At 42.9% G+C, this 26,175-nt stretch overlaps 1 protein-coding gene and 1 long non-coding RNA gene across 7 annotated transcripts in view; one reads left to right on the forward strand and one right to left on the reverse strand.

Moving 5' to 3' along the window:
* Window positions 1-227: 227 nt before the first annotated feature.
* On the reverse strand, window positions 228-3,888 carry LOC136002991 (uncharacterized). The gene is made up of 4 exons (XR_010608023.1): window positions 3,819-3,888; window positions 2,911-2,960; window positions 2,482-2,616; window positions 228-473 (listed from the first exon to the last, which is right to left on the reverse strand). It is a non-coding gene; the product is annotated as an uncharacterized LOC136002991 (long non-coding RNA).
* Window positions 3,889-4,198: 310 nt separating this feature from the next.
* KLF12 (KLF transcription factor 12) overlaps window positions 4,199-26,175 on the forward strand; it is a 261,886-nt gene continuing 239,909 nt past the window's right edge. For 4 of the 6 annotated variants that reach the window (XM_065630125.1, XM_065630116.1, XM_065630098.1 and 1 more), the window contains exon 1: window positions 4,199-4,440. The gene's annotated coding sequence lies outside the window, so the exon portion shown is untranslated. Of the gene's footprint in view, window positions 4,441-4,533; window positions 4,667-26,175 lie in introns of those variants that run through there. The other 2 variants (XM_065630133.1, XM_065630106.1) reach the window with 2 other exon arrangements.

Raw genomic sequence — 26,175 nt, forward strand, 5'->3', positions numbered from 1 at the left:
TATCCAAAAGGGAAGGCTTGTGAAAGGAATTAGTAACACAATCTCTCAACTGCAGGTATTTGAATTGATTATCTGTCAATCCAAAGGTTTCCCTAGGTTCAGCAAATGAACACAATCTGTCTTCTAAAATATATCATGTAATTTGTTAAAGCTTTTGTCTAACCGTGCATCCCAAATAAAAACACATTTAGTTTTTGGTTTGGGTGGTAAGTCTGATTTTTTTGATTTGTTTATTTGAGTTAGAAAATTGAATACAAGCTGAAATGGAGCAAACAATAGATAACTTAAGAATGATTTTTTAATAACTGGCGTTAATTTAAATGACAAAAATTTCACAATATTCAGCACATTACTGATTTATTTCAGATGTATCTTTATTTGTTTCAGGCTTGCATTGTTAAAATATGCTATTGATTTTTCTGTTTTCTTTTGTTCTGAGGTTCCAGTGTGCTCTCTGCTGGTGATGCCATTCCCTGTTTTGAAAAATGATTGATTCATTATGATTAAATTAAAAAAAATATATATACTTAAAATAAGCTTCAGTTAAAGGTAGAAGTTGCTAAATTGCTTTCAAGAGTTTTTTTACTTGCACATTTGCTGGATTAGGATGTAAAGCAAAATGCAAATAGGACAATGGATATCGGGGAAGAATAGTGAAGAAGATTCTGTATCAGTGGAGGACAATTATAGGAGAGGTCAGAGGCTGAAGAGCATTATGGGGAGGTTTTACAGGACCTCCTTTTTGGTAAGGTTTAGGAAACTCCAGTAGAGGAAGAGCAGCTACAGGAAGACTGGAAAGAGCTATCTGGGGTGGTAAGTACCGAGACTCAATAAAAGTGAATTAGTAGTACTACTTTGTAGGCAATATGGCAGAAGTGGAAAAGAATTATAGAAAAATTCTAAAATACACACGTAAACACACTTGTTGAGCTTATGAAAAAGAAAGCAACCAAAAATGTTCCATGGGCGAACTTGTTTTCCTGGCTTCCAAATGTATGTTTTTCTATTTTTAGATTTGTGTATGGCAATACACTGTTAAGGTTCCCATTTAGAAACTGAAGACTCTTGTTTCTGAAAAAATAGCATGCTGAAAAGTCCCGTTGATTAATAGGAAATGTGATTAAAGGTCCTTCTTTCGAGAAAAAAAAAATGAAGGAAAAAAAGAGAGAACTTTCTAAATCTTTAGAAATACTGAATGTTTTAGAAGTATTTCTGTGTTAAAATGTAAGCCAGAACATTTTCAAATTGACGATGTATGTTCGGCTTTGTTAAGCTGGATGAGAATGGAAACAGAAGGGTCAGGTATATGGAGTGAGCCAAGATGGTGATTTAGTAGGACAGGTTTTCCATAAAAGCATGTGATTGAGAACTACATTTCTCTATAAATCTGTGATATATATCAGATACTAATGTGTAATATCCCTACTTCTGTATCAATCTATTGATATATAATCATGTAATAAATTTCTCCTGTGAATGTAGCTACATATTTTTTGCTTTAGGTACTGCCCTGCAAATTCATGCATATGGGTAATAGTTCTTAGTAGCAGGCAATAGACCATGTAAACAGCCAACATAGCACATACTGAAGCTCACGGAGAACAAATTTTATCACCAAATGTCAGTCAGCCAACCCCTCTTCTAGATGATTTCCTTAGATATATTAGATAAATGAATAAAATATTTCTAAGTATGACAAAATAAATATTGATGTTTTCAAATATTTTATCTGAAATCCAATGGAAACGAGCTTCGTCTGCTTCTCAGGGCACGGCAATGTGTGTAACACGATGTTTCTCTGTCACACACCTTATCACACCGTCTACACGCAATCTTCCTGCTATCACTACTCATTTTTCATGTGCCAAGTATTGATTAACCCTTTAACCTCAGTAGGTAGAAACCAGTTCTCCTCTGTGGAACGTTCACCGCTGGGAAATCGTTGCTCCCTGTTCCAAGTGGTTAAGAAGGCTGAATGTTAATACTCATGTTTTTTATTGATAAATTTGAATATAAGCTACGCATCTATCCAGGGAATGTTTCTGGTGTTGTTCTACAGTAGCCTGCTTCCTATGGGATTGCATATTTTATCTTTAAAACAAGTGTTACAATGTTAACATCTGACTTGAGTAAAATCTTCCTAAATTTAATGAATCATATATGTAACTTATGATTTGCTGGAACTGGTTTTGCATCTAAAGTAATAATATAAGGAAATATGTTGCTTGGGTCATTAGACAACATTTTAACTCTATGCTCACCTTTCTCCAAAGGAAATGATTACACTAGAGGCAAAATTATAATAGCAAATCAGGCCTAATCTCCTTTATAACTTGAGAAGACATGTATTTATATGGACTGTGAAGTTGACTTCTGTTCATATCCATTTTGACATTTCTTATTTGCTTTTCTGCCTTTTTTTTTTAACCTTGTAGAAATAGAGGTAAGATGCAGCGACAAACAGCGAGAGGGTTGCATTACCTAAGCCCTTTATACCAAAAGGCGGCAGAGCACCAGTTACAGGGAGAGCCCGTGAAGTGATGCACAGATGTATTTCAGGCAGTTGGCATGAAATCCTCCCAGGGAACAAACATTGGTTCTGGTTCTTCTGGCTTCCTCAGTAAATATTGTGTAGAGCAGCAAACATTAGCTTGTATTTACTGAAAGTAATAGCGTTTTAGCAGTAATTATTTACCTGAGCTCAGCCTGGCTTTCTGTGTAAATACGCAAGCTATACAGGCTTTTCAAACACACTCACACCACTGGCTAACATACTGGACAAGGAATCCCTCTTTTTGTATTTTATTTACCAAATTATTGTTACCAGTGGGATCCTCTAGAGCTGTTGAGCCAAGTTTGAATTTGGGGAGGACAAGGGGTAGGGATCATGAAGAACTTGCCATTTTTTACCTGCTCTGACCACGGGTTTTGCCTCATCCAGGGCGAGGACGGCACGTTGACTATTCAGAAGGTTATTAAACTTCCTTAAATTGAATTCCACCCCCCTATCCCCACCCGAGCACTGCCCAGAAACCACGCTAGCAGCCAGGGCTGGTCAAAGCTCACCTGCCCTCTGGCCACGCCGTGTTTACTTCATGCAACGGGAACCACAGGGGAGGAGGCACAAAACAGCCACATCAGCTTCACTTTAACAAAAAGGCTCAGGGAATTCCTAGGTAACCTGTCAGGCCAGCCAAATAGCTTTGACACTGGTCAGGCGTGGGCCAGGACCCCTCCACCGAAACACCTCGCTGCGTAAGAACACTTTTCAAGAGAAACAGATTTGCTTCTTGAAGTTTAACCCCAATTCTCTGGATTTATATTTTTGTTTCCCAGGGTTTTTAAAATTCTTCTTTAAAAAGCATCCATGTTGTGAACAACCTTCAAGATTTTGGATTCTGTTTCTCTGTATATTGTTATTAAAAGCCTTTACGGCCCGGTATTTGCAGCCCTTATGTGTGGGGAAAAAAAAAAGAACAACCCTTCCCACAAAAGTTCTCAGTTTGCAGAGAGGCGCGACTCGGACTTACACGCAAAAATCAAAAAAAAAAAAAAAAAGAAAAGAAAAAAACCCATCACTTCACATACTTCCCACGAGCTGCAGTGTAGAAAATAATAATAATAAAAAGAATGATAAAGGAGAGGTGTGCAGCGCCCAGCCACTGCCAGCCCGCCAGGTAACAGTGGGGACGAGGAGAAGGGAGAGGTGAGAGGGGAGAAGGGAGAGGTGAGAAGGGAGAGGGGAGAGGGGAGAAGAGCGACCGCCGCCCCCTCCGCCCGTCCCCCGGCAGCGCGGCCCCGCCCGGCGCCCCGCTCACCCCCGGGGCTCCCCGCAGCGCCCCCGCGCCCTGTCCCTCCGTCTCCCTTTTCCTGGCGCTCCCCTCAGCATCCCCATGGCCCCGCGTGGCCCCGCCGAGCCCCCGCCCCGGGGCGCCCCGTTAACCCGTCCTGGCCCCGCCTGCCCTCAGCGCCCCCCCCCGCGCCGGGCCTCCCGCCGCCGGCCCCGCCCGGCCCCTCCCCTCGGCGCCCCGCCGCCCTGCCCCCCGCGGCCGGGCGGGTGTGAGCTGGGGCCGCGGCCGGGGCCGGGGCCGGGCGGTGCGGCCGGGCGTTCCCGTCCCCACCCCGCGGGGAGGGGCGGGGCGGGGCGGGGCGGGCGGCGCACCGGGGCGGCCGAGGGGCGGGGGCGCGGCCCCTCCCCTCCCCCCGCCCGGCTGCCGGTGGGGGCGGGGACGCGCCGCATGCCAGCGACGCCACCGGCGCTCGCCGCGGCCGGAGCAGGGGCCGGGAGCTGGGGAGGGGGGACACCGGTCCGGAGCGGGGCCCTTTGTCTGAGCGACCGGTGGGGCGTCACGGCGGCGGCCCCACCGTGAGGCGAGGCGAGGCGGCGCCGGGAGCCTCCACCCCCGGCCCACCCTGCCCCTGGCTCATCATGTGACGCGGGTAAGTCGGCGGCGAGCGCCGCGGTTCCCCGGGGCTGCCCCCATTCATTTCCCGGGGACGGCGGCCAGCCCGGGCTGCCGGTGCTGCGAGTGCCGGTGTGTGAGTGAGTGAGTGAGTGAGTGAGTGCGTGTGACACTGCCCCGGGCGGACAGACAGACAGACAGAGAGCGGGGACCCTGTGTCAGGGGAAGGAAACAGTTTCTCCTGCTCTGCCGCTTCTGCTCAGGTCTGTGCCGATTCCCTTTCTTATCAGAATAAACGCCTAACGTTGTTTTTTTTTTTTTTTTCCCTGCTGTCCCAATCAGCTTTTTTTTTTTTTTAAAAAAATCGCTCCTGTACTGAAGTTAAATAATAGTGAAGAAAAGCTGGGGTAGGGCGCCCCCCCCCCCCCCCCCCTTTCCCTTCCCTCAGCGCCGCCGGGGCGAGCGGGGGGTTAACGGCGGTTAACGGCGGTTAACGGTGCCCCCGCCGCCTCCTCCCCGTGCCCCCCGGTGCCCCGGGGGGGCGTGTATGTGTGTGTGTGTGTGCTGGGGGCCGCCCCCGCCGCCCGCCCGAACTTTTCCTGCAACTTTGCCGCTGAGGCTTTGAGGGGGGGTGTGGGGGGGTGCGGTGAAAAAAGCGGAGGGGGGTGGTGGGGAAATAAATAAATTTAAAAAGCGATAAGAGAGGAGTGATGAGCTGGGATCGCCCCGGCCCTTTGTGCTGCCGGCCCCCGGCGGCCCTGCGCCTTTGGGGGGTGGGAAAAAATTAATACATTTTAAAAAAATAATTAAAAAAAAAAAAAAATCAGAGTGCGACGCTAATAGGAGAAGAAGTCAGAGTGTAACGCCGCGGGGGGAGAAAATAAAAATCGCGGTGTAACGCCGTGCTGCCTTCTACAAAAAAATAATTATCTTCTGTAAAATAAATACTTGCTCTTCCAGAAGTCGTCTGGCGTTGCTTGGGGAGCGAACCGCTGGTATTTATGCTAAAAGCGTGTGCCCAAAGCGTGCCCCGTGGCGTCGGTGTCATCCCATGAAGCCCACCAAAAGGTTTTTGCTGCTGAGATGAAATTTGGGCTTCTGTCCGCCTCACCCCAAAATCCCGCTAGGGTGGTGCAGCGTTTTGGGGGGAGGCGGATAGGAGCCACAAAATGGGTTATTTTATGTTTTCCCCTGCCATGGTTTGCAGGGATGTGATGCTTCACTCCAGGCAGCGGGTTTTTTTGGACCTTGGCTCCCACAAATGGGCTTACGTGAAAAATAGCCGGTTTACGCGCTTAGGGAGCAGGTACGGGCAGTTTGGTAGGAGGCACCGAAGAGAAGTTCGCTTGCGTCGGGATTTATATTGAGCTTGTAAAATCCAGCTAGCTTTTGGCAGTCCCCCTCCCCCCTGAAAATAAGTAAGTAAACCAATTTATTTATTTTAATTATCCATCATGGAAATAAACGGTACTCTTCTCCCTCCCTCCTCCTCTTTTTTTTTTTTTTTTTTGCTTTTCCCTTTTCGTATCGCCACGGCAGGTAGATATTCGCGGTAACTTTGCAAGGCTGCTTTATATAGCGCTGGCGTGCAGGCTCCATTTTCTGCTTTCTGGTTGGTCTACAACTCTGAAATGTACTGGAACAGCAAAGTGGTCTTAGCGTGGGATTAGTAACTGTGCTGAATAGGTCACAGATGGGGCGATAGGAGCATTTTATTAATGACGTAAGGCTGCATGAAACAAGTCTGCCTCTTTTTTTTTTTTTTCCTAATATTCGTGCTGGGGGAGGGGGAATATCTTTCTAATGGGACGTAATCAACTTGAAACCGCTGTCTGCAAGCTGGCATGTCACCTATCGTCACAAACCAACCACGCATAGCGAAGGAAACATTGCATATGGATTTTTTTTCTTTATTTTTTTAAATTTTTTTTCCCTTCCCTGTGCTGCCTGAGGCTTTGGCAGCCGGTTGGAGCTGCCGCTGCTGCGCTGCCGGCGGGTGCCCGGGCTGGAGCCTGGTGAGATGACATCACCCCCTCAGCGGCTGGGGAGCAGCACCTAGATTTTCCTTCTTTTTTATTTTTTTTTCTTTTATTATTTTTTCCCCCTCTTTATATGTCTAATACCTGGTACTGGGCGGGGTGGGGGGGGGCGCGGCAACCTGGGGAGCACCTTCCTTTAGGCAAGCCTTTTCCTTAGAATACTGGCAGCTTGACAAGGTGGCTTGGGCTCTTTTTTTTTTTTTTTTGTTATTCCTCTGGTTCGCGGAGTAGTCCATAGCATTTAAAGAGGGTTGCAAAAAAATCCCATTTTCTCTTCTGTCCCCCAGCTGTGAGGAAAAAGGCTTTTTGAGTAGGAGATATGCCATGGGGTGTTTGATGAGTGACTCTGTGTGTGCTGGAGGGGCTGGGAAGGAGTTTAGGATGTGGGAGATACTATTTGGTTTCTGCTTCTGATAGTGAGGCAATATCAGACGTGTAAAGAAGGGGGGATGGGAAATGAGGCATTTTTAATTTTTTTAACATTTAGCGGTAGTATTTCCAGACCTTCCTGTCCTCTCTTGTAGAAAAAACCTTTGCTGGAAAGGCCCCTGGGAGCCCAGGAAGACCGTGTGTAACAACTTTTAAAAATAAACTTTTGGATTCCAGGACAGGCTAATCGCGGAGCCCTCTGCCAGCTGTTTCTGTCAGGATTAGCCAGACCTGAATGTGCGTGAGCAGAGTTTCACTTCAGACCAGGGGAGGCTGAAATGCAGCGGGGCTGAACTGGCTCTTCTTCTTCCCCCAGGAGATGGATGACTGGGGTTGGCGAAAGGTTTGGGCTGCAAAGCCCCGTGGTAGTGACCGTCTTCATCTTCACCCAGACCAAGGTGGTGCCTGACAGTACCCACTGTAATTAAATAGAAATACAGACCACGTTTTTGAGGAAATGGGCGATGCCGCTCCTGGGTGCCTGGGAAGCTCTTTGCTGCACCGCGGGGTTGCAGAATGTGTATGTAACTCAGGTTTCAGCTCTAGAAGGGCGTCCTGCTGTTTAGATTTTGTGTGGTTTGTAAAATAAAGGTAAGGTATGTGCCTTTGCCTGTCGCTGGGTGGACGATGCCCGCTTGCACTAGCTTTCCCAAAGTTGTAGTGCTGTCACCTCCGTGTTTGAGGCTGCTGGATCACTGCCGTTCGGGATGGACAACCTCCTCTCTCCTTCCTTCAGTAAGTGCCACTTGCCTTGTGTGACAGGTCTTGTCAGTAGAGAGTTGGTTTTGGCAAGTCTTTGTTCGAATCAAGTAAAATGCGAGACTCTGGATGCGGTGTTTGTATATTAATAAAGCTGGGGAAATAACTTGTTTTTTTACTCAGGTGTTTTTGCTTGTGGCTTTTGATATGTTGTCTCTTGATTTGTTGGAGGATGATTGTGGTTTGCCTTTCCTTGACGTAACTACAAAGTGAAACGAAATATTTATTTTTTTTAATGGAAATTTCATTTTTAGAAAAGCTGAAATGGATGCAGCACTGAGACTTTGACCTTCTCAGCTCCTGACTAGTGGTTGTTTACTACAGCTGCAGCTGTGCGTCTTTGAAAGAGGAGGAGCTGCAAAGACAAGCATGCTCCCTTTCCCTGGCTAAGAAGGAAACATATAATGAGCATGCTGTTTCAAAGTGAGATGTGAAGAAAAGTATTGAGCAGTCAGGTTATGGCTTTTCTTTTTGTGCAAGGTGTGCTGTATATGTAAGACAAATTTTGAGTTTTGGAAGTGCAAAAGCGAAAGCATGCAATGACAACCCTTCCTATGCAGTGAAAAAAAATTTTTTTTTTAATTAAATGAATGCTTACACTAGAAAAGAGAAATGCTTTTGCACTAGAGTACTAAGGGCATTTTCAACATTGATTGTCAGTGGAAAAAGCTCCATGCAACGTTACCCTGCGTTCAACAGCTGAACTTTAGACAGTCCTCTTGCTTCAACTGAATTTTTTTTTTTGGAAAGTTGGTACTAAATAAAAAAAAAAAAGAGCAATAAGAGTTACATTCGAGGATTCGGTATCAAAATTATTATTTTAGTTTATAGCCAGGCATAGGGCTATGTTGACAAACTTGACTGGGGCTTTGACTAGACCTAATATATGTATGTGGCACTGTTGCAGAAGTGGGTAAAATTGGACCAATGTGAGGACAGTTATGCAGTCTCTTTTGTTTTATACATATAAAAACACCCAACTGTGCTAGTGGTGCTGTGTTTACATTTGGAAGCTCTTTTCTGTGCAGAAGGTCTGCTTAGACTCGGCACCCTAAAATCTGTGAACTTTCTCATACTTCTGCAAAGTGACTGGTGGGTCTGAAGTTTTTTTCTGAGTCTGTGCTCTCATTTTTACTCCCAAGCAATAAATATAATGCAACAATGATAGGATATTCTTGAATAAGTTTTATTTACTTTTTTTTGGCAGCAGAGAATTCTTAAAATAATACTGGGAGACAGAAGGAAGAGAAAAAATGAACATGGCTTTGCCAGCAAGTCAGTGTATCTACACTGTATGTAACACTGAGCTTTTGTGGACTTTTATTTCTTGAGTTCAGTGTAAAATCTCATGGTATGAATCAGAAAGCACAATCTATACTTTGGTCTAAACCAAAATCAAATTATAATATACAAATATTTTTTGCATTTATTTCTACTGCAGAACGATGTGTCTTGATTTGGAGAAGACAACTTTAAATTATGGTGTGTCTTGGTCCTACAACTATTTCTGTCATTTCCTGCGTTTTTGAGAAGGGATGGTGGCATGAGCCATCCCAGTGCTTCTCAGCTGAAATATATGGTAAAACTTGGGAGAGTATGTTTGAAGTCATGTGAAATATATTCAGGGACTCTGTGCTTCATACTGACTATGTGTCTGCATGCACTTCACATCTGTGCACATCAGCTCCTGGGTCAGAGGACCCCCTTCAGCTGCAGGTACAAGGGTAGGACTTGTGTAGGTGTTGGCTTGCTGGTTATCCCTTTTATTTATTTATTATTTTTAAAAGTTCAGTAAAATCAGAAGGATGCAAAAGCTAAGATATATGATAACTAAAATTCCATGTGTTAGGGTCAAGGGAGATCCCGTGGTTAAAGGCTATTAAAAGTATGTGTTTGGTGATACTGAATAAAATTTGCCAAGACAGTTGCACACTGTCATTTCCTACCCTCTGAATGCAATCCTAGCAATGTCTTTTTTTCTTTTTTTTTTTTTTTTTAATCTCCTGGTTTATTTGTTCATAGATTTTTCTTTTTAATTATTATTTTTATTTTTTTTCTCGAAAGAAATGCAGTCATGCAATGGTGTTTATCCTTTTGTGGGTCGCTGGTGGTGCTGGCATTGACAGGCTTTGGAGTTGCAGCGCAGACCAGCACCACTTGAACGAAGGAATGTCTGGTTAGCAGTAGCAAGCTTTTTGTCCTCTCTGTGAACCAGCCTCCAGGACAGGAATGAAACATGCACTTTGCTCATGGCTGATGTGGTGTTTGCTACATAGCAGAGTAATGATGGGACACAAAAATCCCAAGCTTTGTGCCTGGCTGTGAGGCGAGTGTGTTCTCGTCGTTTAAATGTAGAACAATCAAATGCATGACCTTGGTCATCAGTGTCACAAAGGGGATAGTTAATCAGGTGATTTGTTGTGTCAGGAGACCTGAGTTCTGGTCCCAGTTTTCTTGTATGTCACGGATGACCGCTTTGTTACCCTCTCTGTAAGGTGGTAAGCAGTGACCCTAATTGCTAATTAGTGTGGGGTGTTGTCAGGTGGTCAGAGCTCTGAAGATCAGGAGGTTATACAGGCTAACCCTCATCCTCCCTCTGCCTACCTGTGTAGTCCAGTGGAGAGCTACAGAGATGATCACGGGTCTGGAGCATCTTTCTTATGAGGAAAGGCTGAGAGAGCTGGGTCTGTTCAGCCTGGAGAAGAGAAGGCTGAGAGAGGATCTCATCAATGCTTGTAAATATCTCAAGGGTGGGTGTCAGGAGGATGGGACCAGACTCCTTTCAGTGATGCCCAGTGATAGTATGAGGGGCAACAGGCATAGACTGAGGCAGAGGAGGTTCCATCTAAACATGAGGAGAAACTTCTTTACTTTGAGGATGCCAGAGCCCTGGAACAGGCTGCCCAGAGAGGTGGTGGAGTCTCCTTCTCTGGAGACATTCAAAACCCACTTGGACACATTCCTGTGTGATCTGCTCTGGGTGACCCTGCTTTAGCAGGTGGGTTGGACTAGAGGATCTCCAGAGGTTCTTTCCAACCGCAGTCATTCTGTGATTGTCTGCCTTGGTTGAGAAGAGCTTGGCTGGTGGTGGTGTTGCACCTCTTTTCTGGAGCCTCATGTGGGTCCTTGACGACTGGAAGTAAGTTTAGGTCCATTAGCAGAATTGGAGATGCTAGCAGCAAGCTCTGGAAGCCTTTCTGAGCATGGGGGAACTGTAATTCTTGAGTATTTTGTTCAAGTCTCGACGGGCTGACAGGGTAAAGGCAATAATCTGCCTTTTTCTGTGGATCCCTGTGGGAGAATCTTTCCGAACAAAACATTCTGAATTATTTTTTAGCTTTTTTTCCCACAACCAAAATTATCAGAAGTGACTGCTGTGTTCTCAAAAACTTCCAATTCAAACTTTGCAGAAGCAGTCACTGTGAATTTCAGCTAAAATTACTGGAGTTTGTTAAATGGAATAATGCAATATTGGAACTTGTAACATGAATTTCAAATAATAACTGTGACCATGGATGTTATTCCTTTTTTTTCCATGAGACCAGCATTTTCAGATAGTCTGCTATATGTGAGGACTCCTTTTATAGCAGATGTGATAACATGGTGTCATCCAAGGTAGCCACTGAGATATTTGAGATTAATGGTATCAGTTGCTAGTTCTTACTAGGAAAAAAAGAAAGAAAACTGCCGTGAGCATTATGTAGTAACATCTGACACAAATGTGAGCAGGACTTGACTTAAAATAATACAGATTTTTTTTTTTAATCTGTCTTTATTTTGAGTGTGCAATGCTGGCAAAAACCAGTTTTGAGTTAGTCTTCAAGAATGGGTTGGCAGTGCTCTGGAAGAGCATCTAAAGAGCTGTGATTGGTGACACTTTAAAATCTTTTTAAGTGTTGGACAGTAGTTGGAGCTCTTCCAGTTCCTTTTTCAAAGAATCTTTCAGTTGCAAGAAAATTTGGGTTAAGTGAGAAATGAAAAGATTTCCCTTAAAAAAACAAAGGCGGGGAAAAACATTACTTTCTGGTTTCTATAAATCAGTAACACTTACAATACAACTTAGTTTTTCACTGGTTCCTTCTAACCAAGGAAATCTTTTGTATAGACAGTGCCGTACAGAATTTTGAAAGGAAAAAATGAGCAAACTGGGTTATTTTTCCCCATTTGAAAGGGAGACCATGCAAACTCAGTCTAGTTAGCAGGCAGATTTGGAGGCTGCTATTTCAGAAAGCATTGCCATTTTCATTTTTACTTTCCCTATCTATATTCGGCTAAACCAACATTTTGCTAAAATGTCTCTGACATTTGTCTAAAGAGTATATATCAATAATTACGGACCCTCTGTTTTGAGAAGGTGATAGATTTGTGATTTTTGGTTGTGATTCTATTTGGATAAAGTTTACAATAGTCACATTGAACAATTAAATATGAACATAGCACGAGCTGAAAAAAATAATGAGATTTAGTATACTTTTTATTCTTTGCATCCCAGCCAGCATCCAAGATGGATTTATTTTGTGCTTGCCAGAGATGTGCTCTCCTTTAGGTTTCGTGTGTTGCTGGATTTAGGAGGACAATATTTCTTTTTCATTGCAATGCTAAAGAAGTATGTGGGCTGGGCAGGGATGGGAGGCTTGGGTCTGTGCATAGCAGTCGCAGACACTTGCCCAAGTCAGTTCTGGTGGATAGCTTGAATAAAACACATTCCTTTCCCAAAAAGAGGAGTCTAGCTTGTCCTTGTCTCAGAGGTGTCTACTAAAATCATGATGCTGAAGTCATTCTCATGGTCAAAAGACCATGAGAAAACCCCTCTGTTGGCTGACAGTAGAGGAAATCTCAGATGTTTAGCTCACTCACAGATGCATGCACCGCACTTCTTTAAAGATAGGTGAGAGGAGACCTGCACTGCTGGAATGCTAGGAGAAGCATTCCTGGCCCTGCAGGATTTGGTGGTGGTGAGCAAGGAATAGCAGTTTCGTGGCTTTTGTTATTTGGTGTTTAACTTGCTCCATGTGTTGTGAGAGCAGCCACCCCAAAGCCAGGTGATGGTTTTCTATGGTAGGGGCAGCACTGGGAGCGTAGCGGTTTGGTACCCAGGTCCTCTTGTGAGCAGAGCATAGCCTGAGATCCATCAGCAGAAAGGAAATAAATTTGTATTTTCAGATGTCTCCCAAATATTATCGAAGTTCCACCTATGTGTGGCTTTCATTGACATTTCTTTTTCCTTGTCTTGGAAAAAAAAAAAGAAAAAAGGGGAATTAAATAAAAGGAGAAAGTTTCTTCTTGTGATGAATTCTGGCAGCAGTTGATGCTGCACACAGAATCACAGAATGTTAGGTATTGGAAGGGACCTCGAAAGATCATCTAGTCCAATCCCTCCACCGGAGCAGGAACACCCAGATGAAGTTACACAGGAAGGTGTCCAGGCGGGTTTTGAATGTCTCCAGAGAAGGAGACTCCACGACCTCCCTGGGCAGCCTGTTCCAGTGCTCTGTCACCCTCACTGAGAAGAAGTTTCTTCTCAAATTTAAGTGGAACCTTTTGTGTTCCAGTTTGTATCCATTACCCCTTGCACGTTCTCATCCATCAGTTCTCATCCCTGTGTGTTTGGCTGTGGCTCTCCCTCTTGCCAGCAGCGCTGCCTGGCCCCTCTTTGGGTGAGGGTTGCTGGTCTCTCATCCTCTTCCTCTTGCTGTAACCCTTCTGTGGATGACCTGAATGGAACAGTGTCTTGTCATTAAAAAGCTTCTTTAATTGTTATTTCCAGCCACGTTTTCTGGATCCTGGATTATTTTAAAGCCGCCTCCAGTTTATGAAAAGTGTAGCAACTTTAATTTCTCTTCCCTTCTGCTTTTTCTTAAAAACTTTTCTGCTTGTACTGTTGTGCTTTTATATTTTAATATATATATTTATAGCATATATATATATATATTTAAAACTGCTACTTACTCCCCGTGAGGGATATTTTTTTGGTGGTTCAGCGGCAATCCCTTTGAGCGGCGCGTGCCTGGTTAGCAAGCAGGGCAGATGGGGGTGAGGATGCTCCCCCGCGTTTGGCCGTGGGTGTTGAAGAGTCTGTCAGCAGACCTAGAGCCAGGATCGGTCCTGCATCCAGGCTGGCTCCTTGGACATTGCTGTTGTATCGTAAATAGAAACATGAGGGTAGCATGAAAAGTCTTTTCATATCACTTAAATATTAGAAATATGAAAAGTCAGTGGAAACATTCTCCTTGTGTTATACAATGTTAAAACTAATTGAGCGAACCTAAAGATTTTTATCTGTATCAAAGAATCTGTAAAAGTAATTTTTATAGGAGGCAGCAGAAATGAGACACATGCTACGGCAATCATTTGATATGATCTAAAACAGTAGTCCCAGTCAGCATTTGTCATTATAGTGTTTTCAGTTTAAAAGTTGAACGACTAGACTGCAGCTTTTGTGAAGCTTGAGGACTGGCAACAGTGTCAAGTATGGGAATTGCATCTTGACAGCGCTGCAAGCGCCCTAGGAGAAGTGAAGCCATGTTTAACCAACGTGTGAGTTGCAAAGACTTTTAAGGATTTCTGCTCGGATGAACAAGTTTGAATTTAGCCACAGGTGCTGAATTCAATTCATTCTCCTAGTTTGTAATGTGAACCCTGTTTTTGGAGACTAACCTAGTGCTCTATGTCTGGTAGGAGGCTTCCAGCTTGAAACTGAGCTCTTAGTTAAAAGCAAAATAGCCTAGAATGACTCCTAAACCACTGAACTATCATCCTTGCTCTTGGTGCCTGATGTGGGCTTTCCTAGCTGTCCGTACATCAATCTCCTGCATAAACATGAAGTCCCATGTTGAGAGGAGGATTTAATTCCTTGTGTCATAGGCTAAAGAACATGTTAGGTACTGCTCCCCCCCCACCCTGCCCCGAGTAGCATGTAAAATACAGTTTAATTCTGCAATGACTTAGTGAAAAGGCTTTGAAAAGCATGTGTTCGAGGTCTTAATTGAAGAGTGAAGCTGCATTTGGAGTTCATTGTCGTCCTGAAGGATGGTTTCAGATGATGGCTGGTTCTGTTCGAAGTCTTTAGTTGGCGGTGGACGTATTGGCATTTAAGCAGGTAGCAGAAGGAACCTACTGTAATGATAAATGAAGTTATCCTCCTTGGGAGCAGTACTTGGTGAAGTGAGAAGAAATACAAGATCTCAACATGGGATCAAATTGTAGATTCATTGACTTGAAGATCAGAAAAGACCATTATGATCATTAATTCAATTTAAATTATGCCATGAGTAGAGTGTCACCTTGGCCTATGTGAAACCCTCGTGGTCCCTTGCAGCTGGAACACTTTGTGAATACATGTTTGTAACGTAAAAAAACTTCATGTGATGGGTAATCCACTGTTGTCTTTGGTAAGATGTTCCAGTGGTTATAATTAGTCTAATCTCTATGCATTATTTGTACTCTGAATTTATCCATATATTTCTGCTTCCAGCCACTTAACCTTGTTATACCTCTGTCTCTTAAGTGAGTGGTCGACCAGTCTCCTGTCAATTCCTTCTCCATCTTCATTTTCAGAGTTTGCATAATTGAACAGTGTTTTAATTTGCGGCTGTTGAAGAGGGTGAATTGATTTAAATCATTTTGACTTCAAAGTGGCTGGCAGGAAAACTTCATTTGAACAATCAGTTTAAATCTTGTTTGGTTTTTGCAGTTCTTACTGATTTTCCATTCTCAGTGACATTTAGTGCGCTGATACACAGCAGACGAAGTAGTCTTTATGCAGAGTATACTCAAATTTTTAGTCAAGAGAATACATTTTATGCATACCCTTATATTTAACAAGTTTGTGGAGTTAATGTTCATTTACTGAGTTTAAATTTTTGCATGATTAATATTACAGTATGGCTGATGTTTTTATTATTTACTAGATGTTTTAATTTTACTATTGACTTTGTCAGATATACTTAGAAATTGGAACTAAAACTGTAGAAAACATCATTTAAATTATTTTTATTAATATTTTGGTTTATTTTTAATGTTCCAGGTTACTTTAAAATCTTATTATTTGTGTTTAAAACTAACTTCTTTATGAAATAAAGGGAAAATAATATTTGGTTATTAAGTGAAACTCGTAGTTTCTGTTTGAAATATATTTGAGAGTTTTAGAACTAGTAGGTATCACCCTTCAGCATTTTGTTTTTATTTTTATTTAAAGATTGGAAGAGAAACCCACAACTACCTAGTTTTTGCTCCCGGTAGATTTTTAAACTTCTGAATGAGCTAGTTATTGGTCTGTGGGGGTTGAATAAGCTGTGAGAAAGACGATATTCTATTCTGCACCTGCTTATTGATTTGTTTACTGCATTTCAGTTTTGTTTAATCTGTAATTTTTATCAGGTTAGTAGTTTCTTTGAAACTTCAGCAGCAAATGAGTACTGCTTGAGCGCTGATGAAAGAAGCAATGTAAATCGATTTCGTAATTTCAAATGTAATTTTGTTGAATAATTTAAATAAGAGTCAGATGTGTTCAGTAGGACATATGTTACAGAAAAAAAGCCATTTCTTTGCCAGACAGGTTTTGGAGCTCTGTTGGTTAACCTGCTGCATCTAGGTGTATTAAACATTGTCAAAAGATAGGAGTAGCCATCTATTCTCATTTTGTGAAGCTGCCTATGAAAATATCTTTTTCAAATATTTCACTTATTCTCAGCTGGTGACACTGACACCTCATTTGTCAGATGCCTTTTCGGACATGTCTATTCAGTATTTTATATCTAAAGTACGAAATAGGATGCTCGTTGGCCAGAGGTGCCAGCTGAGCGGAGTCGCGCAGGCTCCGTGTTTCGTGTGCTCAGCTTCTGCTGTGCTGCTCAGACCTTCCTGTCTTCTGTTCGCTCTGGTTTTTCTTCCTATATTTTTCCAGAATCATTTCAAGTTTAATAACGCTGTTATTTGGATACCCCATTCCCTCCCCGCCCCCCATACATGTTGTTCATTAGTCATACCAGTTTTGAAAGAGTAAGAATACCAGGTGATTTAGTTGAGCTCTGCTCGATGTGGAGAAGTTGTGCTCTTTCACAGTGATCTTCTCATTGAAGTCCTACTGGTACTTGAACGGATTGGAGCTCTTCCCTGTAATTATTTCATCCCTTTTGGAGACATTCTTCCATGCTTAGGTATATACTGCTATTTCCTCGGTCTTCTCAAGGAGATATGGTTATGTGTTCTACATGTTCTGACTGTAAATCTGTGATCATAGGTATTTATTTCCTTATTTTGTAAGGAAACCAAACTAAGGATGGATCTTGATGGATCTTTATCCTTTTTTTTTTCTCTCTGCCTTCTCCTTAACTACTTGAAATAGCAAGTAAAGGCCAAAGCAAGTTTGGTGTGTGTTGTGTTGGTTGTTGTGGGATTTTTTTTTTGTTCCCCCCCGCCCCCTTCTGCTTTTTCCTTGTATAGTTTTGTTCAGTGTGCCAACTCCATTCTGCTAGCATTTCTCATGGAGCTAAGCAAAATTACGTAGGATGCAGAGTTATCAAAAAAATGGTACAATTTGAAATGTAATTCCCTTCCTCCTTCTCAAAGAGAGAAAAGGAAGTTTGTTGGTCATGTCACTCTCTTTTTGCAAGTTGATGTAACTGGTGCGGATCCTGAGAAGGATCAGGGTTGGGAACAAGGACCATTGTGCAGTGTAGCCCGGTGCAGCAAGTCAGAAAACTGAGAAGCGGTGGTCAGAGGAAAGGTTTTGTTAATGCTTCAAGCTGCCTGAGATGGATAATAGCACTATAAATACATCCAGGCACGATGGAGACTCTGCCGAAACAGTATTTCGTTACGCTCTTGAAAGAAACTCAAATGGATGTTGGCTTATCTGTGGTTTTAAAAAAAGAAAGTGAAATACGTTGTAAAGCTAATTTTACACAGACACCACTACTGTGAAACTAATTGGTCTGTGGGGAAACATCACCTTTCTAAAATGCAGTTGACCTCCGGTCACTTGATATAGCCCCAACATTTGCTCCAGTTCCTCCTCCTGGCAAAGTCTTCTCCAGTTCACACTGCTGTCTCTTGGTTTAGGCTTCCAGTGGGGTGCTTGAAGTAGGCTTGTGCTTTCTTCCATAGGGCTTACTACTGTTCAAGATCCGTATGTTCTTTATGAACCACTGGTTTATTAAGAAATAGCCCCTCACAGTCCAGCAGTGGTGTGTGAGGCTTCTGAACAGCTCTCCATGGAGCTTTTGAACTTCTGAGTACAGCTCTTTGCACGATAAAGAAGAAATGTGAGCCTAAAGCGTTTGCAGTCATTAGCTTAAAATCTTTTCTGTACAAAGGCTAATAATGATTTCATTTTTTACTGAAGTGGAATTTTTAGGTGGTGTTTGTTCTTCAACAGTAATGTTGCTCTTATTTTCTCCACGCAATGAATTAGCCTTTTTATCTTTTTTTTTTTTTTTTTTTACTTTCAAGTTGTTTAGTTTTTTTTTCTTTTTAATGCAGAGTTAATTTCCATTGCACGCGATTCTAAATGTAAAAACCAGCCATCCCTTCATTTATATTTTCATGTTATATATGACATGCATGTTATATGTCCCTGGAGCCCTGAATTTCTGCTGAAGATTTATTGCAGCGGTTCCTGAAAACGCTGTCGTGAAGCAGTAACCCCTTGGTTTCTGGGTGGGTACAGTAGACAGCTGGAACTTCTCGTGGCGTCTCAGTGCTGGTGTCTTGCGTTACCTTTGGGAAAACTTTTGGTGCCTCACAAGTTGCCATGTGTGAAGTGGCTCCATGTCTTTGTTTGCGTCAGACTGTGAGGTGCCTTTCGTGTCTGTAACTGGGACCTCTGAGGTTTGAGGTGACCATGACTTCACTTGCAGTCCAGCAGGAAGATCCCTTGGGCCTTTTACTCTCCTTGTACTCTGGGTGAGGGGCTGCCTTTGGTACATGTCCTTGTGTTTGTTGTGGCTCCAGAGTCTTGGGACTCGCTTTTTCCCATCTGTTTCCCAGTTGTGCTGTTGGATTCCGTGTGAGTTGCCCTTCTCTGGGATGAAGGCAGGTTGCAGGGGAGAGAAACTACTAAATTAAGGATTGGGGAGAGGACACAAAGGGTCCAAGAAGACTAAAAGTGTGTGTTTCATTAGTAAATAGTGGCAAAAAAAAGCCCATTGTTGATCAGTGGTGGCTTAAGGTCTTCTGTAAACTATTTACTACTGAATATACTTCTGTGCGTCATGGCCTTATCTTACTGCAGTGGTAGTTATTATCCACTAAAGGTCTTGTCCATTACTGTTACCTCAGTCATCAGCTCTGGAATGACATTTCTTACACTGGAGACAACTTTGAGATGCTTTGCAAGATAGAGATTGGTTTTCACTGCTCATCACAGAAGTTTACATAGCTAATTGTGGTGCCTGGTACGTTGTGTGAAGTGATTCTGCTGTCATGGGTTCATTTCTGTTGTTTGAACGATCCTCTGTTGTAATGCCAAAAGAGTCTCCTGGCTGCTCCTTCTGGGCTTGTTGAGAAGCTGCAGGTTTATTTTGTGTGGTGTTCTTCAGTGCGTATCTTTGTAGGTTTCAGATTTGTGCTGGATTCAGTGAATTTTGTTATGGCCAAAGTCCATGGACTTGGATTGATGCCTGTTATGTCGAGAGGAGGTTGAGGTACTTTCTTGAAGGGCTGGTGGCTCAGGGTAACAACAGAAACACCAAAGACCATCTGTGTCTTATCCAGCACTGAATTTCTCTTGAGCGAACAAAATGCAACATCCTGCGGAATTTCGGATCTGTGGTTTGTGTATTAAACACTTATCGAGGGCATCTTGTAGGTTGATGTGAGCAGATGTGAGAGTGCGATGTGTATTTTTCTAGTCTGGATTCCTCTGGTGAAACTTCAGAGTCTTTGTTTTTCAGCACTGATGTTTGGATGCATAATGCTTTTTATCATTTAAAAGCACGTTGTTGGAAACAGAAGTCTTACAGAACTCCTAACAGACAAGAAAATTGATTTCTTTGTTGCTTTGATCTATCTTCAGTGTTCAAGAGCACAAAAATATTGTTGCAGTATTTTGTTTTAAAGTTTTAAGTCTTCGCATTAATAGAAGTGGAATTCAGAATTTTTTATTTCTACTTAATGAATGTCAGGCTTTAATTTTTCCTCCTCTCTTCTTCAGATAGGGATATTATGTCATTGCTGCTTCGCTGATAATCTTGCTTTCTCCAAAGATCCCATCAACCAAATTACTTTGAGTATATTTTGCGCTATTCGTAATTTATTTTATGTCTGCAGGATGCAGTAAGCTAGTCATGCCTTAAATTGATTTAAATATCTGTTAAATAAGAAAAATAATAGAAAATAATCAAGTAAGCAGCGTTCTGTTATAGCATGCTACTCTAGATTTGGTCTCTGTCTTCATTAACATTTGAACTTTACCATGAAATGCATAATACATTTTTAGACATGGTGGTGAGATATGTTCAGACTTCCATAGGTGGTATAATGGCTGATAATTTGGAAGTCATTTAAGAAATGCCTCATTTTTGCGTGTGCAAAGTGAATGTAATGCTGTTTACCCTGGGCACTCCTAGTTCTACCATTGGGAAAAATATGTAGAAAAGCTGAATAGTACATGTGCTTCGGATGGCAAAGTCCACAGGGATTTCTGTAGATGCTTGCTATGTAGGTTGCTTTTGCAGGCTGTGTTTGTTTGGTTTTTTTTGGGGGGAAGATGTAAGGAAAAGTGTAACTTCTTTCCTTTGTCAGACTGAGAATAACTTCTATGAGCTCTGTAGCTGTGAAAACTATATTGAAGGAGGCTGTTTGAGAGAGGTATTACCCACTTGGTTTCCGTGGAAACGTGAAACATGATTTACAAATATTGACTTCAGAAATCTGCAGCTTAGGGGAAATCCTAAGCTGTTGGTTCAGGCTTTTAAATTAATATCTCTGAAGAGTTTAGGCCATATTGAAAGTTACTGCGTGTCCGTGAAATTATATTTATAATAATTATGGGTTTCTGTGTTTATTGGTGCAATAGCTACTTCTGGGTGCTGGAGGACTGGAGAGAATCTGTGAGAGTTTTGCTGGATAAGGAGCGCTGAAGTGGAATCCCTGGCTCCAGTTTCACCTGTGTTAAACAGTCTAACTCCCACTGGAGTTAGCAAATCAATGCTCCTAAAAATCAGGTTATTAGTACCTTACTCACAATGGATGGACTGCAAACTGGCATGTTTTCTTCTTGGTGGAGTTAGACACTATAAATCGTCATTCATGTCTTGTAAATGTTTCCAAACTCCATGGAGGGTGGTTTGAATTGCTCTTTGTTATGTTTATGCGAGAGATTGTATGATAGGCCTAAGTAAATCACATTCACCGCTTAACTTACTGCATAGGGTTTTTCATATACACTTACTTTTAAAGGCTGCTGATCATAATTTGGTCTTGCTGGGCTTGTTAGGGTTTTCAAAACAAAAACTTCTTTGTCCCTGGTGCATGGTGTTAGACTGTCCTGTAGTTAGTGGTAGATTCATACTGGGGGGGAGGGGGTGGAAAAGGTCATCCATATGGGAGAAAAAGCATATAGGAGAGTGTCGTGTACACGTTACAAGTGCTGAGTTGTATACAGAGTGGATTGAGATTCCTTCTGTGCGCTCATTAGCAAGGAACAGGTCTTGGTTCCATCAACTGAACCGAGCTGCTGCCGGCTGTGGTTTTATTTGTGCTTCTCCTAGTGTCAGTGCTGGGTTGTGTGGTCCCTGGTGCCACCCGTCTCCTGTGGTGCCTGTCCCCATCATCACTCGTAGCACTTCCACAGTCAGCAGACTCCATTGCATCAATTTATTGCATCGATTTATTCTTAACCGGAGTTATTTTCCCAGGTCATCCCCCAAAACATCTGTGGCCGTGCAGGAGTGGGCAAGGTGGTTGAAGGCCATCAGTGTTGCTGGTGGGAAAGCACCTCTAGCTGTTCCCAAAGTTAGGGCTGTGCCTTACATCCCCAGTGTTTTTAATGCAGAGGAATGCCTCCAGCGCAGAGAGATGAGATGTTGGATTTACCCGGATAAAGCCTATCTCACATGTCTGTGTCTGCTGGCTGATGTGGTAGTTGTTTCACGGCCGTGAGAAGATAGCAAGGCACAGTTTTTCAGGAGGTATGATGTATTATTGTGAACAAATGATGCTCTTGGAAAGAACATAAGCATGCTAGCCTGTGCTTCTGTTTTAGACCTGAACAAGACTGCGTGTGTCTCAAGCCATTGTTTTTTTTCCCCCAGAATGCTTTATGCAAAATATTATTACTCCATACAAACTGTGCCTCGCTTGGTGATTATAAAGGTGTTTCTGGTGAGTGGCATTTATGGTGCATGGCCTAAGATAACCGTATGCAGTTACATTAATTAAGGCAGGATGAATTTAGGTCTGCCTACATCTAGGGCTGCAGGAGGATTTTACACTGGAAGTAGGAGGTGGGATGCAGGCAGGTGGCTGCACAGATGCTTGTAGGGGTCAGGTCCTAAATGTCCAGAGCCATTGGTAGTGTAGATGAGCAAGGGCCACTGGAACCTGTAGGTCAGTGTGTCACAGATAAGACAACAATATCTGTGGGCTCTATGTCTGGTGGGACTTGAACATTAAGAGCAAATAGGAGCCCACAAAAGCCCACCATGCATGGGCCAAGCGATGCTGCCTTACTCATCAAGCTGGTTTAACTGAGGAGAAAGGCTTTGTTTAATGCTTCTGTAAATAATACCCTACATCCTGAAGGTTACAAGGATGTTTGTCTCTGGTGTAGGTGCTAAGGAAGGGTTCAGCTGCATTGTTTTTCAGTGACTGGTTCTAGCAGTTAAAGGCAGCTTGCACTTGACTTGCCACCTGCAATAGTAGTGGGTTAGGGTGGCAGGGGCTGTGAGATGGCAGAAAGACTAATGACTGGGAGGATGGAATTGGGGACCTATGGAAAGACAGAACGTACATGTATAGAAAATACATAGTGGAAAATGGCAGTGATGCAGAATCCCATGGAGACTCCTGCTGCTGGCAACTCGTCTACAGAAGCGTTAAACTGAAGGGGATGTCAGTAAATGAGAAAAAAAAAAAGGTTTCTTGGTTGGTGTTTGCAGGAGGAAGACTGAGAAAGGGAAGTGCTTGATGAGTCTTAGAGTGGGGTGTTTTTTTGTTTGCTTATTTTTAAGTCCACAGATAATCAAACCAGAAGGTAGAGTTTTGTATGGCAGAAGGCAGAACAGCAGGTATACCAAATCATTCGTTGAGGATCACGAACATGCATCAAAGTAAGTGAGTATGGTGGTTTAGGATGCCAAACATAGATACTAACAGAAAAGGAAGGTAATTACATCAAAGTGAACTTTGTTCGTTGTGTTACCAAGAAGCTACATGGATTATTGCAGAGTCAGTCAAGACAGGAATAGGGATTTGCAGCATAAGATTTCTGCTAAAATCATGATTGGTTTTATGTGAAACCATTGTGCCAATACCAACTGAATTTCATATTGCAGGATTGATTGCAAGATAAATGCCTCCAGGTGAAAGCTGGAGAGAAGTCACAGTGCTTTACTTAAACTTAGAAGGAAGAAGGGTTAACTGCAGCAAGGGTATATAGAGAATTCTCAGAATATGAAAATAAAAGATGAAAATGTATGAGATGTCAGTGTGATATTGCTTTTATTTGAAGAGAGAGGATTATTCTGGGTTCTTTCATTTTATAATATAATGAGTGTCTTCTGAATACCACTCACTTTAAGTCATTAGACTGGTGGCCATATAAGAAAGAAATGCAGCTTCTAACGTGGCAGTTCGGAAAAGAGATACCCTTAGATCTAGTGTTCTTTTCCAATACCTTCTGATTTTCTAGGGTGTCATCAGTAAGTTGTTAGTTGCAAAAACTATGTCGAAACATCAGGGAAACTTTAAATGTTCAGTATTTTTCTAGCAGAATATTAATACTCTTTTCATCTTTAGACTCCTCGTTGTTTCTAGCGAGTATAGGCAGATTTTTAGAAATAGTTATGTGATATTTATTTAGCTGTTGCTTGTGTAATCCTGGAGGCTCAGAGCACCTCTCAGCTTTGTGGTGGTTCCAAAGCAGCTCCAACACAGCATCAGTGTCAGCCCTCAGATGTGTTGGCTCTTACCCTAGGTTGTATTGACTTCTGGGAATAAGGTGATGAAAGGAGTGAGAGATGACATTAGTCACAGATAAAGAGAAATATCAATTCAAGCAGAAAGTAAATACCTTGTAGCTTCAGCCTGTAATGTGTGTGAATCTCTGGCTGTCAGCCGGTTCTCTGAGCAGGCATCAGAGCTACAGGGTGTTAAAACTTTCTGGACAGAGAACTTGAATTCTCTGTAACCTGAAGTGATGGAAGAAGGAGCTATTTCTGCTAGAGGAAAGATGGAGAATTCTGTTTTCGGCTTCAAGTTGGTGCTGAAATCGCCATTGGAAGTGTTCAAGGCAGGCTGGATGGGGCTTTGAGCCACCTGATCTAGTGGAAGATGTCCCTCCATGGCGGGGGAGTTGGACTAGGTGATCTTCAAAGGTCTCTTTCCAACCCTACCCATTCTCCGATTCTATATGAGAGAAGTTAGTATGGAGGTGAGTTGGAGATATCATCTCCTTCAAGTCAGAATCATCTCTTTCACAGAATCACAGAATGGTTGGGGTTGGAAGGGACCTCTGGAGATCCTCTGGTCCAACCCACCTGCTAAAGCAGGGTCACTCAGAGCAGATCACACAGGAATGTGTCCAGGTGGGTTTTGAATGTCTCCAGGGAAGGAGACTCCACAACCTCTCTGGGCAGCTTGTTCCAGGGCTCTGGCACCCTCAAAGTAGAGAAGTTTCTCCTCATGTTCAGATGGAACCTCCTGTGCTTCAGTCTGTGCCCATTGCCGCTCATGCTATCGTTGGGCACCATGGAAAAGAGTCTGGTCCCATCCTCTTGACATCCACCCTTGAGATATTTATAAGCATTTATTTAACGTCTTCCAGTGTGTCTTTGTCGCAAAGCTTTCATTGCCACCGGCTGCCTGGGGACATTAGAGCCAGTGGGCAAATGGCTTCCTCTAAGGGGAAGAAAGGGCAAGGAAGAGAACTGATGATGGAATTGTCAAGGCCCATGGGGTCCTCCTTGCTGACCGTAAGGAGCTAATTATTCTGGACTTGGGTGTCAGATTTACTTGGTCTGCATTCAAATTGCACTCAGTGTGACTTGAAAATAAATTCACCGAACAGCAATATAATAGACTGGGCATATGTAAATAATGAAGTTACTGAGAGAATAGGAAATACTGGGTTTAAGAGGGAAAGATTAATTTGGCAAATGGAGTCTTGTGGAAAAAACCCGGTTTTCATGTACTCTAAAAAAAATTAAAAATCAGATATACTGGCAGGCATCCACTTCAGTTAGCAAACTGCAGAAGCATGTCTGTGCAAAATTAGAAATGTTGTTGCTTGGCCAGCACTTCTGAACTGGAACATTGAAGGCATTGTGTAGAATGTACAGAAGAGCATGTTGTCAAGAAAATCACTTCGTAACACATGAAGGTTGCACACAGAATGCAGCTGGGGTGGCCATATAAAGCCAATACTGAAGCTGGTTAAGAGGAGTTGGCCCTGTTTCCAAGAAGGGTGACTCTCCTATGTACATAAGAACTTGCACCATTCTCCAGGCTTGCTAGAGGCAGTTTATACACCATGGTGCCCCTCACTTAGGCATAGTGAGAGTGTCAGATTTATGAATGTTGAGTTCTTTGGGGACAAGACTTAGGAATCTGGTTGTAATTACGTCATTATAAGGATTTTTCTGTGTGTGGTGAGATGAAGGTGCGAATGAAGAGGAGGGAGGGGGAGCATCTGCTTCTTACTGAGCTGAAGTTGTGTTTTCTGAACTGAATTGGTCATTGAACTAAAGGGGGAAATAACTAGGGAAAGAGCAAGTCCTTGGAAAGAGAGGAGCAAGCAAGAAAGCGGAGCTGCAGGAACCAATGGAGAACCAAAGGAGCGGCTTTTTATATGGGGGGGCACAGTGGGCCATGGCATCTGGAGGCTTCCTAGTGAGTATGAGAACTGTTTGAGTTTCCCACTTGCCAACAGGCTGTTCAGAAAAGTGTAAAATAATAACGGAGAAGACCCAAGGACAGCAAGACCCAGGTGCACTCATGTAATACCAGGGAACGGGGAAATGAGGTTGCGCTTCTCAGAAGAATTAAATTACTGCAAGTGCTGTGGTGACAGTGCCAGAGTACCCTCATGGAGAAAATACACCTCGGTGGGTTTCGTAATTCACAGTTGAAGAGCCTGTGACTCTGCTGGGTTATGTCCATGTTGCTTGGGTGTAAGAACAGCTCATTGCCCAGAGCTGTGTCCTCATGCAGCATCGGGCACTTTTCTTCTGGCCCCGTCTCCTTTCTTGCTCAGTAGCTCCGTTCTTGCAGAGGTCTGGAGACCACAGCTCTCTGAACCAGAGGTTCTCGGGGAGTTGGAGTGCAGGCACCACAAAAATAGACAAAAACTGTGGCCTGGGGAAAAAAAAAAGTGCGTTAATCTT

This window comes from Caloenas nicobarica, chromosome 1 (assembly GCF_036013445.1).
Source record: "Caloenas nicobarica isolate bCalNic1 chromosome 1, bCalNic1.hap1, whole genome shotgun sequence".
Classification (NCBI taxonomy): Eukaryota; Metazoa; Chordata; class Aves; order Columbiformes; family Columbidae; genus Caloenas; species Caloenas nicobarica.